The sequence below is a fragment of the Scyliorhinus torazame genome, chromosome 3 (assembly GCF_047496885.1).
Source record: "Scyliorhinus torazame isolate Kashiwa2021f chromosome 3, sScyTor2.1, whole genome shotgun sequence".
Classification (NCBI taxonomy): Eukaryota; Metazoa; Chordata; class Chondrichthyes; order Carcharhiniformes; family Scyliorhinidae; genus Scyliorhinus; species Scyliorhinus torazame.
This window is the reverse complement of record NC_092709.1, coordinates 4427335-4440110: the sequence shown is the minus strand read 5'-3', so window position 1 is coordinate 4440110 and position 12776 is coordinate 4427335. Positions and strand designations below refer to the sequence as shown.

Genomic DNA, 12776 nt, shown 5'->3' with positions numbered 1-12776 from the left:
AGATGTATGAACATAGACCCCAAGATCTCTCTGCTCCTCCACATTGCCAAGAACTCTACCGTTAACCCTGTATTCCGCATTCATATTTGTCCTTCCAAAATGGACAACCTCACACTTTTCAGGGTTAAACTCCATCTGCCACTTCTCAGCCCAGCTCTGCATCCTATCTATGTCTCTTTGCAGCTGACAACAGCCCTCCTCACTATCCATAACTCCACCAATCTTCATATCATCTGCAAATTTACTGACCCACCCTTCAACTCCCTCATCCAAGTCATTAATGAAAATCACAAACAGCAGAGGATCCAGAACTGATCCCTGCGGTACGCCATTGGTAACTGGGATCCAGGCTGAATATTTGCCATCCACCACCACTCTCTGACTTGTATCGGTTAGCCAGTTTGTTATCCAACTGGCCAAATTTCCCACTATCCCATGCCTCCTTACTTTCTGCATAAGCCTACCATGGGGCACCTTATCAAATGCCTTACTAAAATCCATGAGGAGGGGAGCAACCATTTCCATTTTCTGGAATGGAGCTCAAGGGCACCGGAGCTGATGTCCCCGTGTCTGGGTGGATGTTGGATCCCTCGAGGGGGTTGGGCTTGGTTTGGTGCTGAAGCGTTCCAGGTTAGGGGTTACCCCTCGCTGGGGGGCTACGGGGTGGGGTGAAGGGCTTTTCATCCATGAGGCCTTCAAGCCACCTTTCAATATTGTGGAGACCCATAACAGGGGCAACTACAGCTGCTGCCTGTCTGTCCCACCAAACATTTCCAGGACAGAGCCATTCTACACCCGTTCCCAGTGGCCGTGAAGGTCACCGCAGCTATGAACCTTATTCCAGGGCTCAAGTGGGGACTTGTGCGGCATTTCACAAGCTGCAGCCCACAAGTGCATCCGTGAGGTCACAGGTACCCTGTATGCCCGGGCAGCAGACTTTATCAACATTGAGCTGGACCAGGCCCACAAGATGCCCGGGCTGCAGGATTCTCTGCCATCGCCAGGATGCCCCAGCTCCAGGGGGTAATGGCATACATGTCGCCTTGCGGACACACCAGGGCATCAGGGAGCAACCTTCACTGACATGAAGGGGTTCCACTCCCTGAATGTTTAACTGGTATACAACCACTACTCCCGCGGGAGTGTGCATGACAGCTACATCCTGGGACACTCTGAGGTCCCTGGGGTCATCGAGGACCACCCCAGGATGACGGGTTGGCTCTTGGGGGATAAGGGGTACCCGCTGAAGTCCTGGCTGATGAGGCCGGATATTTAGGCGGGGACCCAATATTTCGAGGCCCAGGCTGTGACCTTGAGCAGTGTATCGGCCTGCTCAAAATGGGGTTCCGATGCCTGGGCCTGTCTGGTGGTGCCCTGCAGTACCCCCTTCAGAGGGTCGCCCGCTTTGTGGTGGTCTGCTGTGCCCTCCACAACCTGGCACAGCAGCAGGGTGACATACAGGGCGAGGGGGAGGCGGGACATGCAGCCTCATCTGAGGAGGAGGTCAATCCGGAGGGGATGGAGGACGGGCCTGCAGAGGACCAGCAAGAGGAGATGGAGGATGGATGACAGGCGGCAACGAGGGTCCAGCATGTCCCGAGGACCAGGGAGGCCCTCATCCCCAAACAGATTCTCATAGGATGAGGACTTGTCCGTCAGCTCACCACCCCCTCCCATTCCCCTCCTTCCCCGACTACGCTATTCCACTCTGCCAACCCCCAATAAGGAGGTCCCTGGGTCCCACCCTGCACACACTCTCACGCCCGCGCAGGACACATCCCAATCATCCCCGTGCAAAAAATGCCAGTTTGGCACCCTGGCAGTGCACACCTAGGCACCTTGGCAGTGTCAGGGTACACCCTGCCGAGAGGGCATGCAGCTGCGGCCCTCCAATCCCCTGGGAGTACCCGACAAGTGTCGTTCTGCCTGTTTTGTTTTTCTTTATCAAAAAATTTACTTTATTCATAAAATCTATCATAAACATTACAGAACATTTCGAATTGTCTTGACTGTACATTTCCATCAGAGTTACACATTCCCTTGACTTCCATTCAATTTTGATAACATTACACACATGTCGCTGTTTACGTTACAATTCCTTCTTAAACATTTACATTGTCATGTTTGTTTTATACATTGGAGTGTTGGTGGCCCAGACCGAGGGGGGTTTACACTGTTACCCACCCCTCGGTGTACATTTGCTGGTAAGACCTTACACAGTGGTCTTTCCCCATTGCGCCTTGGCGGCAGCTGCCCCAAGCTTGAGTGCGTCCCTCAGCACGTAGTCCTGGACCTTGGATTGTGCCAGTCTGCAACACTCGGTCGAGGACAATTCTTTGCACTGGAAGAGCAGCAAGTTTCGGGCAGAGCAAAGAGCGTCTTTCACCGAGTTGATGACCTTCCAGCAGCAGTTGATGTTTGTCTTGGTGTGTGTCCCTAGAAACAGTCCGTAGAGCACAGAGTCCTGTGTCACAGAGCTGCTCGGGATGAACCTTGACAAGTATCACTGCATCTCTCTCCAGACCTTCTTTGCAAAGGCACATTCCACAAGGAGGTGGGTGACCTTCTCATTCCCCCCACAGCCACTCCGAGGGCAGCGTGCATTGGCGCAGAGCCTTCGGGTGTGCATGAAGAACCTGACAGGGAGGGCCCTTCTCACCACCAGCCAAGCTAGGTCTTGGTGCTTGTTTGAAAGTTCTGGTGATGAGGCATTCTGCCAGATGACTCTGACAGTCTGCTCAGGGAGCCATCCAATGTCCTCCACAGTCTCTTTTCCCCTGATGGCCTCGAGGACATTACGTACTGACCACTGCTTCATTGCCTTGTGGTCAAAGGTGTTTTCCTTCAAAAATGTTTCAACGAGGTGGTATGGTACGGTCCAACTACTTGGAGGGTTCCGCGGCAATGAGGCCAGGCCCATCCGTCGTAACACCGGGGACAGGTAGAACCTCAGTATGTCGTGACACTTGGTGTTTGCATACCGGGGGTCCACGCACAGCTTGATGCAGCTGCACACAAAGGTGGCCAACAGGATGAGGGAGACGTTGGGTACGTTCCGCCCTCCCTTCTCCAGAGGTTTGTACATGGTGTCCCTTCGGACACGGTCCATCTTGGATCTCCAGATGAATTTGAAGATGGCCCGGGTGACTGCTGTGGCACAGGGTCGGGTAATGGGAGCAGCGCTCCCTCTCCATTGCGGGCAAAACCCTGGTTATCAGGTTTGTGGTACTCTCGGTGTTACTGTACGTAGCGCAGGTCTGGCTGTTCTGCCTGGTTACCATTTGTGGAGACCACAATGGCACATGCCCGAGGTCTCCAAGGCGAGGGAGTTACCCATTCCTTGGGTAGATCTCGGGAATGCATATTTGAGTGTGACGAGCTGTCTCACTATAATATGCAGAGTTGCTAGAAAGTGATCCCGCCCACAATGGGCAGGATTCGCATCATGACGTCTTGCAAGATTGTATTGGATCTCGCGAGGCGATGCGAGCAGGGTAGATTCCGGAGGTGAGATCTCCTGGGATCCCCGGGTTGTATTGCACCGTGCTGCTTTCCTGTAGATCCTGCCCTTTATTTCTAATCTTTAACAACACAAATATAAATCCCTAATGCTACCTTCATTGTCCTACCAGGGTCATGCTTGCAGACGGAGCGAAGGTGTTCCCCAAAATGGTTGCCCAGTCTGTGTTTAGTTTCCCCAATGTAGAGGACCCTGCATTGGGAACAGCAAATACAGTCGACCAGATTGGAGGAGGTGCAAGTCAAACGCTGCTTCATCTGAAAGGAGTGTTTGGGGCCTTGAGCGGGGAGAAGGTAACAGGGCAGGTGTTACACCTTCTGCGGTTGAGGAGATTTTGTCTCGATTCAAACTGATATCCCAGAGGTGAAGGAACAAGTTATAACTATAATAATTTGGTTGTTTGATGTCCAAAACCCTTGGACACCACAGCTTAGGCTGGGCCTGTTGACCTCACAATGCTGTGGGGGGAATGAAATGGTTCCATGGGTTCCAGCGGTGTTTCCCTATTAACTTTAATTTAATTCTTTACTGGGCAAAGTAGATCATAGTGTCCTGTGCAGTTGTTTGTCCTCCATGGCCATTCAGCATTCAAAATTAGATTGGGTCCAGAAAAAATCCTACCGAGACATTGATGCATAAACCAGGATAGAAAGAACCGCAAGGCCTGAAGCGTCGGCAGGTGCTTTGTTGTTCAATATTAATGATGAATGGGAATCAATGCTCTCTGAGATTGATTGCCTTCACTCTCCTGAAGATTTGGGGCCTTTCAAAACTCTTCAATGGAATCACACCGACAACAACAACCTGCACTTATGTAGCACTTTAATGTAATGAGATGTTCCAAGCACTTGACAGGAGCACTAGCAAAGAAAATGTGAACCTGACCCATAGAAAGAGATATTGGAACAGGTGATAAAACCTGGACAAGGAGGTCAACTTAAATGAGCATCTTAAAGGAGGAGAGCGCGGCAGAGATTCGGGGAGGGAATTCCAGAACTTGGGGCTCAGGCAACTGAATACACGGCCACCAATGGTGGAGTGATTTCAAATTGGGGATACCGCAGGAGCCAGAACTGGAGGAGTGCAGAGATCTGAGACAGTTGTAGAGGTGGCAGAGGAGGCCTCTTTGGAAAGAAAATGGGGCAGAACCAGTGTGGGAAACCACTGTGTTCTTATATTAAGAGTTGTACGGTAGAACCGGCACTACAGGTTCACCTGGGCCCCTGCATGCTAGCTCCGCCCAGGAGCCGGGTTATAAATATGCGTGGCCTCCAGCTCGCAGCCATTTCACCAGCTGCTGTAGGAGGCCACACATCTGATACTAATAAAGCCTCAGTTTGAATTCAACTTTGTCTCCAGCCAAACCCGTAACAGCATCCCCAAACAGGCGCCGGAATGTGGCGACTAGGGGCTTTCCACAGTAACTTCATTTGAAGCCTACTTGTGACAATAAGTGATTTTCATTTCATTTCATTTCAATTGATCGTGCCTCACCCAGATTCTGGTTTGGGTTTCATGGAGGAATCTAAAACCAGTGGTCACAAATCTAAAATCTAATACGGTGCCCGAGAAATCTGACCTAATTTTTCTCCTTTTAAGACACGTCTGAAAATCAATCCCTTGGATCGAAACTTTGGTCATCTGGGACGAAATTCTCCCCAAACGGCGCGATGTCCGCCGACTGGCGCCCAAAACGGCGCCAATCAGACGGGCATCACGCCACCCCAAAGGTGCGGAATGCTCCGCATCTTTGGGGGCCGAGCCCCAACATTGAGGGGCTAGGCCGACGCCGGAGGGATTTCCGCCCCGCCAGCTGGCGGAAACGGCCTTTGTTGCCCCACCAGCTGGCGCGGAAATGACATATCGGGGCGGCGCATGCACGGGAGCGTCAGCGACCGCTGACAGTTTCCCGCGCATGCGCAGTGGAGGGAGTCTCTTCCGCCTCCGCCATGGTGGAGACCGTGGCGGAGGCGGAAGGGAAAGAGTGCCCCCACGGCATAGGCCCGCCCGCGGATCGGTGGGCCCCGATCGCGGGCCAGGCCACCGTGGGGGCACCCCCCGGGGCCAGATCGCCCCGCGCCCCCCCAGTACCCCGGAGCCCGCCCACGCCGCCTTGTTCCGCCGTTCAAAAGGTGGTTTAATCCACGCCGGCGGGACAGGCACTTTATCGGCGAGACTTCGGCCCATCCGGGCCGGAGAATCCAGCGGGGGGGCCCGCCAACCGGCACGGCCCGATTCCCGCCCCCGCCGAATATTCGGTACCGGAGACTTCGGCAACCAGCGGGGGCGGGATTCACGGCAGCTCCCGGCGATTCCCGACCCGGCGGGGGGTCGGAGAATGACGCCCCAGATAACCTTACCTGGCTCAGCGTGTAAATCTGTGAGATAATAGCTTTTGTGAAGCACTGTGAGATGTTTTATTAAAAGGTGGTATGGAAATAGAAATGAATGTTGTTGTTGATATTGAGAATTTGAAGTTAAGTGAACCACACTTGTCAATCGCAGAGCTCCGCAAACACTGGTCAGTCTGTCTAACCTGCATGAAATGGAAACAGGATATCACACTCGTGCTTTTGGACAGTGTCAGCTGACACATGTAAGAAAGCAGTTTAATTCCGAGCTCAGCCATGAAACATTCCGACAGTCTGTGCTCTACACGTCTACAGGTAACATTGGTTTCCTGATTGTTCACATTTGGAGTGATCACTGCTGTTTGTGGAATGGGAGAAGCTTCACATGTGATTAATTACCCCCTCTGAGGGTTGTTTTCTGTTGAATTATGCAGAGATTGCCTTTATCAGTACATCATTACTTGTATTTGTTCCTCCAGCTCTGCGCTCCGACACAGCAGGGGATATGAGGAGCCTTACTTTTGAATTCCAAGGTTGCATTGTGCAGTTAGTTTTCAGATTTGTGCATTGAGCCGACATTGGAGAGCTTCATAATAATCTTTATTATTGTCACAAGTAGGCTTCCATTAACACTGCAATGAAGTTACTGTGAAAAGCCCCTAGTCGCCACTCTCTGGCACCTGTTTGGGTATTCACCCAGACCTGGCCAGGCTGTGGACACAGGAGACTGCGAGGCTGGCCCAGCCAATCCTTAAATAACAAGAATAAAACAACCCGTAAATCTCACAATGTTTGCAATTAATTTACTTTGAAACAAAGCACAGAGAGACATTGATTTCCATCCACATCACCTTTAGAACTTCCAGATATCCCAAAGCGCTTCACAGCCAAGAAAATATTTTGAAGTGCTGTCACTGTAATTAAAAAAATATATTTTTATTGGATTTCAAAAAGAAATAAGGAACAGAGAACCAAAGTAGAATTCAGTGCATTGACACAGCTCCCTCCCCCAGTAAACAAACAAGCAAACATCGCCTTTGCAAAAAAAAAGGCAATTTAAATGAACAATCAGCAGTAATTATTTGGTTAAAGAAAGAAACAAAAGATTGCCATAGACAATAACGTTTCTCAGTAGATCCGCTTTTGGTATATTTACACCTCTCCAAGTGAAGAAAAGACATTTTGTCTTCTAATCAGGATGAAGCAGTGGGTGGTTTGGGGGAACTCCAAGTTGATAGAATCCGCCTGTGGGCTATTAACAAAGCGAATGCAATGCGGGCTGCCTTACTCTTAGTCAGACTGAGCAATCTAGCCCTGGATCCCTGACACAATTTACCCGGGATCAAGCCAGTGAACCTTCTCTGGACTGCCTCCAAAGACAGGATATCTTTCCTTGGATAAGGGGACCAAAACTGTTCCCAGTATTCCAGGTTTGGTCTAATGTGTGCTTTGTATAGTTTTACCAGGACTTCCCTATTTTTGCACTTAATTCCCGTTGATTTGATTTATTGTCACGTGTACCGAAGTACGGTGAAAAGTATTGTTCTGCGTACAGTCCAGACAGATCGCTCCAAACATAAGACCTACGATTAATACACAATGTAAATACATTGACACAAACATCGGGTGAAGCATGCAGAGTGGGGTGGCGCAGTGGCCGACATTGCTGCCTTACGGCGCCGAGGTCCCAGGTTCGATCCCGGCTCTGGGTCACTGTCCGTGTGGAGTTTGCACATTCTCCTCGTGTTTGCGTGGGTTTCGCCCCCACAGCCCAAAGATGTGCAGGGTAGGTGGATTGGCCAGCGGGAAGGAACTGTTTTTGAATCAGTTAGTGCGTGTTCTCAGACTTCTGTATCTCCTGCCCGATGGAAGAAGTTGGAAGAGCGAGTAAGCCGGGTGGGAGGGATCTTTGATTATACTGCCCGCTTTCCCCAGGCAGCGGGAGGTGTAGATGGAGTCAATGGATGGGAGGCAGGTTTGTGTGATGGACTGGGCTATGTTCACGACTCTCTGTAGTTTCATAGTCTTTGGCCGAGCAGTTGCCATACCAGGCTGTGATGCAGCCCAATAGGATGCTTTCTATGGTGCATCTGTAAAAATGGGCAAGAGTCAATGTGGATATGCCGAATTTCCTTAGTTTCCTGAGGAAGTATAGGCGCTGTTGTGCTTTCTTGGTGGTAGCGTCGACGTGGGTGGACCAGGATAGATTGGGTGATGGGAATTTGAAACTGTCAACCATCTCCACCTCGGCCCCATTGATGCAGACAGGGTGTGTGATACTTTGCTTCCTGAAGTCAATGACCAGCTCCTTCGTTTTGCTGGCATTGAGGGAGAGATTGTTGTCGTTACACCACTCCACTAGGTTCTCTATCTCCCTCCTGTATTCTGACTCATCGTTTTTCAAGATCCGACCCACTACAGTCGTGTCATCAGCAAACTTGTAGATGGAGTTGGAGCCAAATTTTGACACATAGTCATTACGAGTTTAGGGAGTATAGTAGGGGGCTAAGTACGCAGCTTTTCAGGTCCCCAGTGTTGAGGACTATCGTGGAGGAGGTGTTGTTGTTTATTCTTACTGATTGTGGCCTATGGGTCAGGAGGGAGGAACCAAGTCCTAGGTTTTGGAGGTTTGACATGAGCTTGGCTGGGATTATGGTGTTGAAGGCAGAGCTGTAGTCAATGAATAGGAATCTGATGTAGGAATCATTGTTGTTGAGAGGCTCCAGGATGAGTGTAGGGCCAGGGAGGTGGTGTCTACTGTGGATGGGTTGTGGTGATATGCAAATTGCAGTGGATGAAAGCATTCTGCGAGTATGAAGTTGATGTGTCTTTGAAGTAAAGGCCAACATTCCATTTGTCTTCCCAATTACCTACTGAACGTGCAAGCTGGCTTTTTGTAGTTTACGCACGAGGACTCCAAATCTCTCTCTGCTATAATTTTCTGCAGTCTTTCCCATTCAGCTCCTTTATTCTTCCTACCAAAGTGCATAACTTCACATTTTCCTACATGATATTCCATCTACCAAGTTATTGCTCACTCACCTCACCTGTCTACATCCCTCTGTGACCCTCACCAATTGCCTTCCCACCTATTTTAGTGCCATCTTCTGCCTTATCACTAATCTTTGCCACATTGTATTTTTTTTCTGTCAGTTAATAGTTATCCTTCACTTCTTTGGTTAACCATGGTTGATTTATCCCCTTCTCGAATCCTTCTTCCTCACTGGGATATATCTTTGTTGTGAGTAATGAACTATTTTCATAAATGTCTCCATGGCTGGTCAACTGCCTTTCCTGCATACCTCCTTCCCCAGTCCATTCCAGCCACGTCTGCCCTCATTCCCTTGTAATTACCCTTATTTAAGTTTAGCACAATTGTTTCTGACCTAATTTTCTCACTCAAACGGAAAGCGAAATTCTACCATGTTATGCTCACTGTTTCCTCGGGGATCTTTTACTCTGAGATTGTTTATTAAACCTGCTTCATTACATAATAATAATAATCTTTATTGTCACAAGTTGGCTCACATTAATACTGCAATGAAGTTACTTTGAAAAGCCCCTAGTCGCCACATTCCAGCGCCTGTTTAGGTACACGGAGGGAGAATTCAGAATGTCCAAATTACCTAACAGCACGTCTTCCGGGACTTGTGGGAGGAAACCGGAGCACCCGGAGGAAACCCACGCAGACACGGGGAGAACGTGCAGACTCCGCACAGACAGTGGCCCAAGCCAGAATCGAACCTGGGACCCTGGAGCTGTGAAGCAACAGTGCTAACCACTGTGCTACCGTGCCGCCCAGGTACACATTATCAAATCCAAAATAACCTGATCCCTGTTTGGATCCACAACATATTGTTCGAGGAAACTGTCCTGAATATACTCTATGAATTTTTCCCCGTGGCTCCCTCTGGCAATTTGATTTTCCCAATCCACATGAAGATTAAAGACACCCACGATTAAAGTACTGCCTTTTATACATGCGCTCATTATCTCCTGATTTATCCTCCATCCTATGATATAGCGACTGTTAGGAGGCCTACAGACTACTCCCATCAGTGTCTTCTTCCACAGAGCAAGTGTGCCACCCACTGAGCCACTGAGGAAGATGAAGCTCAACGGAACATGGGTTCAAATCCTATTGCAGACACCACCTGTGCTTTCTGGAGCGAGCGCTGTGCTGTCAGAGAAGCCATTTTTCCGACGTGCTGCTAAACTGAAGCCTGGTCTGTCCTGTCCTGACCACTATTTTGAAGAAGAGTGGGAAGTTCTCCCCAGTGTCTTGGCTGTGTTGGTACTTATATTGCTAAAAATAACAAATTATTTGGTTATTTAAATCATTGCTTTTTGTGGCATCGTGCTTTGCTGAAATTGGCTGCTATCTTACACCAATAAACACACTTTAAAAAAATACCTCATTGGCTGTAAAGCACTTTGAAATGTGCCAAAGCTGTGAAAGATACTATTCAATCTTTCTTTATAGTCAATATTCTACTGTAGCTAAAATGACACATTGTTCATTAGGCAAAAGCGAGTGGACAGATTGCTCCATTGTCGGCAATCTCCTGTCAAATCTCACGGCAAAAGTCAACTTTGTGTTGGAATCAAAGAGACAGAGATGGCTCTGTGATTAGGGAGTGATAATCTTTTACTCGTATATCAGTGATGATACTATCAGATGTCCCCACAGTGTTTAATAAGATTACAATCATCGGCTTGTTCTTGAGGAGAGTTGGATTAGCACTGAATCCAATTGCTGTTTCACACAGTTACATACTTCCTGCGTGGGTAACAGACATAATTCTGCTCAATAGCCAAGTCCATCACCATTCAAGGAGAGATCAGTCTGTGCACAGTTAGAGGTAACGTCAGAGTTTGCACATTAGCACAACCTGGGGGAAGGTAACAGCCTTCAGGAGGACTTTACAGACTGGTAACGTGGGCAGACACATGGCATCTAATGCAGAGAGGTATGAAGAAACATTCTGGCAGGTAGAGTTCGGAGAGGAAATAAACTAGGTGTGGGAAAACAGGTTGAGGTTGAGGTTCGATTCCCCGCTGGGTCACTGTCTGTGCGGAGTCTGCACGTCCTCCCCGTGTCTGCGTGGGTTTCCTCCGGGTGCTCCGGTTTCCTCCCACAGTCCAAAGATATGCAGGTTAGGTGGATTGGTCATGCTAAATTGCCCTTAGTGCCCAAAAAGTGCCCAAAAGGTTAGGAGGGGTTATTGGGATAGGGTGGAAGTGAGAGCTTAAGTGGGTCGGTGCAGACTCGATGGGCCGAATGGCCTCCTTCTGTACTGTATGTTCTAATTTCTATGATGCTTGAAATGTATCGTTCAAAGTCTCGTCTTGCATCTTTGACTTTGTCTTTTTTTTGTTTCTGGAACCCACCTCTTCATTCACCTGAGGAAGGAGCAGTGCTCCGAAAGCTAGTGATTCGAAACAAACCTGTTGGGTTTTAGGTAGGTATGTGGTCTCCTTGGCTTTATTCAGAGACAGATAAGGAGCAGGGCCAATATTAACTTTCCCAAAACAGGTAGAGCTGTGGGGTGCTAAAATCCTTCGGTTCGGAAGCCAGCCTCTCCAGCAGTTACCACGGAGACTGTCGGGGTACGGTGACTAACCTGCTCTCCAGATGTGTGTTATATTCTCAATGCGTCACAAAGCGAAAAGGTGTGGAGGTGCTACTCACCTGGGTTTCTTCCAGAGACGCTGCAAGGTTTATTCAGGAGATGTTGCTGATACAATGCAAGGTGGAGGGCCATGCAAACTCTCTACTGATGTCACTACAGATCACGTGACACTCCACCAACAGGGATGTATTACTTAAATACGTAACACCCCTCCCATGTTAGACGTTTAGCTGCTGTTGTATAAAGAGTCAAAGGTACTGCTCCTTTTCACAAACACCATTGGGCGGGATTCTCCACCCCCACGCCGAAGTGGCCGCGCCGTCGTGAACGCCGTCGAGATTCACGTCCCCGGTCCCGACCGATTCAGGCCCTGACAATGGGCCAGGATCGGGGCCGCGTCATCTACCCGCGCCAGGCATTGTCGCCCGCGTAAAAGCGGCGCCGCATAGATGACGCGGCCGGCGCCAATTCGCGCATGCGTGGTTGCCGTCCTGTCCAAATCCGCCCCGCAAGAAGATGGGGGACGGATCTTGCGGGGCGGTGGAAGGAAGGAGGTCCTCCTTCAGAGAGGACGGCCCGACGATCGGTGGGCACCGATCGCGGGCCACCCCACATTTAAGGTACCCCCCGGTGCAGGATCCCCCCTCGCCCCCCCACAGGCCGCCCCCCCCCCAGCGTTCACTCACCGCCCACGACTGTAGCGACCAGGTGTGGACGGCACCGGGGGAACGCTGCCGTTTTGGCCTGGCCGCTCGGCCCATCCGGGCCTCAGAATCGCGGGGGTGCCGGAGAATCGCCATTTTGGGTGTCTCCGGCGATTCTCCGGCCTGCGAAACTCGACCGGACCGTTCCCGCCGCTTGGGAGAATCGCGGGAGTGCGTCGGACCGGCGTCCCCGGAAATTTTGGCAGCCCTGGCAATTCTCCCAACCGGCGTGGGAGTGGAGAATCGCGCCCCTTTATGTCACTTTAACAGACTCTGCACAAAACTCGATCTTCACATCACCTGACACAAAGGCCACCTGAAGCCCCTTTACATATCAGTGTCAATTATTGGATACTTAACATAAATGAGACAACTAATTGGAATGTCTCTTAACCCATTACTTAACATCCCCCATTACTTCCTAAATACAATCAACCACATTTCTTAACATTTAAACAAGAGACCCAATTATACATTAGATACATTACTTTGCACCATTTCTTTTTACAGATATACAGCTCAATAGAGAGGTTGGATAGGCCTGGGTTATTTTTGCTGGAGCAGAGAA

General features: G+C 49.7%; 1 protein-coding gene and 1 long non-coding RNA gene across 2 annotated transcripts in view; one reads left to right on the top strand and one right to left on the bottom strand.

Moving 5' to 3' along the window:
* The window catches only part of LOC140408255 (B-cell scaffold protein with ankyrin repeats-like), a 513048-nt gene that overhangs the window by 150871 nt on the left and 349401 nt on the right, over positions 1 to 12776 (top strand). The gene's annotated exons all lie outside the window — the stretch shown is intronic.
* LOC140408256 (uncharacterized) overlaps positions 6660 to 12776 on the bottom strand; it is a 157765-nt gene continuing 151648 nt past the window's right edge. Inside the window, exon 3 of the long non-coding RNA XR_011940073.1 lies at positions 6660 to 6785. This is a non-coding gene — a long non-coding RNA (uncharacterized lncRNA). The remainder of the gene's footprint in view (positions 6786 to 12776) is intronic.